Consider the following 3,872-nt stretch of genomic DNA (forward strand, 5'->3'; position numbering starts at 1 on the left):
AATATTTTTAATTATAAATAAAATGAATAATTAAAATAATATTGAGTTATTAGATAGAATATCATCGATGATATATATATATATGCTGTTATTAATATTAATGAGAAATATATCCTTTGTAACTTAAAGATACCATTGTCCCTTAGTTAATGAATTATTAAATTGACATATTCATATGAAACTACATTTGATTGAGGTGGTTTTGAAAATCGTATAAATAAAATTTGAAGAAATGGACAATTGGGCGGAAGAATTTTTTTTTAAAACCAAACATATGAACAATTTATATTGAAAATTTATATTTAAAATGAATATAAAATTTAATTTTGTAAGTCTAATTCAATGATTTTAATTTAGGCTATCAAATTTTATTTTTTTGACAATTATATTTTAAAATTTATATATGAATTGTTACTATTGTTATTGGTTTGTCTTGTGCTTCATCCTAGCTTTTGTATTCTTGTTGGTCCATCTAATAGAATTTTTTTCATCTTTAAACTCTTTGTATTTATACAACTAAAGGGATATATACCTAAAATTTACAAATAGCCAACATATATTTATGTTTATATCTTTAATAATGAGGGTGATTTCTTAGTCTTGACATATAAATAATGTGCCAGCTATGCAACATATATAGAGATTTATGTAGAAGATAACAAAGAAAAATGAATTTAGAATACAACTTTAGAATCTTCACTCAAAATGAAGTAAAGAAGCAAGAAATTTAAACAAAGAGCATATAGCTTTATAATCCTTACTAAAAATTCATTCACCAATAAACTTAATAATTTGTGATAAAAGAATCATAGATCCATTGATCAACCAATAAACTTAATAATTTATATTTATAACCAATGGAGTAATACTACGAAGACAATACGTAAAGTTATATCATTTTCTTAATATTTATAATTTATATATATAATATCTATAATTATATTTTTATTATATCTAAAATTATTCATTTATTTTAGTAATAATTAAAAATATAAAATAAAATATATTTAAAAAATATGACTCTTTCTTTTCAAACTATTACTCCCAAATATTTTCAATTATTAAATATGTTCTAAGTCAAGTCAATCTCCTTTTAAAGTTTTATTTATTAAAATCTAAATAATTATAGTGACTAACAACTTGACTAACTTTTGGTACCATGAATATCATATTCCACTTTTTCAAGTGACACGTGATAATTTTCCTATAAGGATACAAGTATTGATTGACACATGTCCACACAGGACAAATATGATTATCGTATTATCACAAGTCTTTTCCGTAGCTTGATGACAAGTACAATTTTATGTTGAATTCTTTAAAGTATAGGAACATTTCAAGTACACCGAAAGTATCGGTGCTTCAGTTATTTTAACTGTTGATCTGAATTATAAAAAATATATATAATATATATTAATTGAAATCAACGATTAAAACAACTGATGCACCGGTACTTTTTGATGCAGAGATGTACTTGAAATGTTTCCTAAAGTAGATATATATATTTTTTAGTTTTTATTCTTCCAAAATTCTGACTTGCAAACACATCACAAGCTAACAAACAAAGATAATCTAAAATCTAAAATTAAATAAATTTAAATTTAAAAAAAAAAAGAAGGGTAATGGATCATACTATAGGATGACTTCAATATCCTGTGCTCGAACCATCATAGTTCCATTTTGGAAGTTTTGAAGGATTACTCACTGGACCAGATCCACCAATCCTGTTTTCCACCACATCAAAAGCATTAAATATTTATATTAAATAAGAAAATAACTATACTAATAAAATACACATAAAAAATAAACTAAATAAAATATATATGTAATTAATTTTGGTATCAAATAGAGCATTTTTTATAAAAGAAATAGTGTTAGAAAGGATGAGCACTGGAATGTAATAGTATAGAGGTGCTCTCTGCCACTGCTTGTTTCCAAGATTAGACAAAAGGGAAAAACTACTTTTCACAGAGATAGTTAGTTCCTTGCTCCATTATTTCATTTTCCAAGCATCAATATCCAAATACAGTATTAGTTCATGAAGTACACCTGCATGCTCCAGCTTAGATCAGATCTTCTTCAATTCTCTTCATCACCTTCTCTTTCTTTCTTTCTTTCTTTCTTCCCCTTATCACACATCATCATCAAACTCAAGCTAGCTACCCATTTTTTTTCATTATTAGTTTTAGTTATCTCTGCCTTTAATTTGAAGCCCTATTAAAAAGGTAATCTCTTTAATTTCTTGTTACATTATCTTTTTTCTTCTTAAAATAATTTATTGTTTCTCTCTCTCTCTAGCAGGTTTTGGACTGAAAAGGACAAGACAAAGGGCATAAAAGAGAAACTAAAGCATCATCATCATCATCAGCATCACCATGGAAAGGAAGAACTATTATATGAAGAACAAGAACACTAGTAGTACTACTCATAATAACAATAGCTTTGAGGAGCATTATTCATGGGAAACTTCTTCATCAACACGGCCAACAAGAAGCTATGCTTGTATGATGTCCAAACCAGATCCACCAATCCTGTTTTCCACCACATCAAAAGCATTAAATATTTATACCAAGAACAGAGCAAAAATAACCAAAAGGGAAAGTTTACAAAAATATCTCTGCTTTTTATGTGTAAGAAGAAGACATTTCAAAAGAATAAGAAAAGATATGAATTCATCCCAAAAAGGAGGTTCTGATTTTTATTTTTATCTTTTTGGGTAGAAACTTTTGGTCAAAGATTTCATAAAACCAGAGTCCCCTGTTTTCAAGAGGAAAAAACAGAGCCCCCTGTTTCAAACAATAAATTAAAATATGAGAGTAAGATGTATGAAAAAGCGAACCATATGTATTCAGCAATGATCTTCTGGGTACCGGATTCGGAGAGGTTGAGGTTGATGAGATGTGAGAGCAAAGACATGGAGTATTCAGTAATATTATTTGGATCTCACTCACAGACACCATCTTTTCTTAGCTGTGTTTTTTTTATAGCAAAGCTTCCCTATGTTCTTTGGGATAGCAAAGCTTATTAGCTATGTGTTTGGTATTTTGGTGGAGTTAGGCACGGAGAGGGGGATATTTATATTTTATATGCATCAGATTAGGGGCATATGTGGAATTAAATGGAGGAATTATTGGAACATATATATAAAAAAATTCTAAGAATTCACTAATTCATTAATTTTTGTATATTCATTAATATTTGGTTGCTAAGAGTGTGAAAGAAGCAAGAGTCAAAGACTAAGAAGATGAAGAGAGTAAACTCTGTGGTAGAGTGCAGTAAACCCTCCCTTCTTATAAAAATTTGGAGTCAACAGTCAACTAAACAAACGGAGAGAGACGTGGGTTAATGTGTTTCAGACTTTTTTTTTTTTTTTTGGTTTGTTTTGTAACTCTTTTTTTAAATCCCAAATCAAGCCTAAGACTTGAGTTATATATCAAGTCATTTTTTTTATTTAACACATCTTTCTATAATTCCTTAATATAGGTATTTTAGGTCAAGTTACTAACAAAATTTTACAAGTAAGGAAAAAAAACAATTAACTCATATTTATTAAATTTAAAATCATCACTCATTCTTTTCTACCAATTATTTATGAATACTAAAGTATTTTATTTTAAAGAGACGTATAAAAAAATTGAGAAAAAAATGATAAATAATCCTCAATATTTACCTAACATTTTAATTTTACACTCACAAGTTTAAGGTTTCAATTCCATTCCAAGAGTATGGAAATGGATTATCATTTTTGAAAAGGTTGAATTAAATATATAAATTATTTTTCACTTATAAAAAGTGTCAAAAATAAATTTTTAAAAGATCATAATATTTTTTTTTTATTTCATTTTATCAAGAAACTAAATTTATTCGCAAGT

At 26.8% G+C, this 3,872-nt stretch overlaps 2 long non-coding RNA genes across 3 annotated transcripts in view; one reads left to right on the forward strand and one right to left on the reverse strand.

Moving 5' to 3' along the window:
• Window positions 1–3,327, reverse strand: part of LOC107640077 — a 13,752-nt gene extending 10,425 nt beyond the window's left edge. Inside the window, exons 1-3 of one of the 2 annotated variants that reach the window (XR_002357201.1) lie at window positions 2,840–3,327; window positions 2,050–2,531; window positions 1,634–1,724 (exon numbers count right to left, since the gene is read on the reverse strand). This is a non-coding gene — a long non-coding RNA (uncharacterized LOC107640077). The remainder of the gene's footprint in view (window positions 1–1,633; window positions 1,725–2,049; window positions 2,532–2,839) is intronic. The other variant, XR_002357199.1, reaches the window with a different exon arrangement.
• LOC110268771 lies at window positions 998–1,614 on the forward strand. The gene is made up of 2 exons (XR_002357206.1): window positions 998–1,323; window positions 1,496–1,614. It is a non-coding gene; the product is annotated as an uncharacterized LOC110268771 (long non-coding RNA).

Source organism: Arachis ipaensis, chromosome B01 (assembly GCF_000816755.2).
Source record: "Arachis ipaensis cultivar K30076 chromosome B01, Araip1.1, whole genome shotgun sequence".
Classification (NCBI taxonomy): domain Eukaryota; kingdom Viridiplantae; phylum Streptophyta; class Magnoliopsida; order Fabales; family Fabaceae; genus Arachis; species Arachis ipaensis.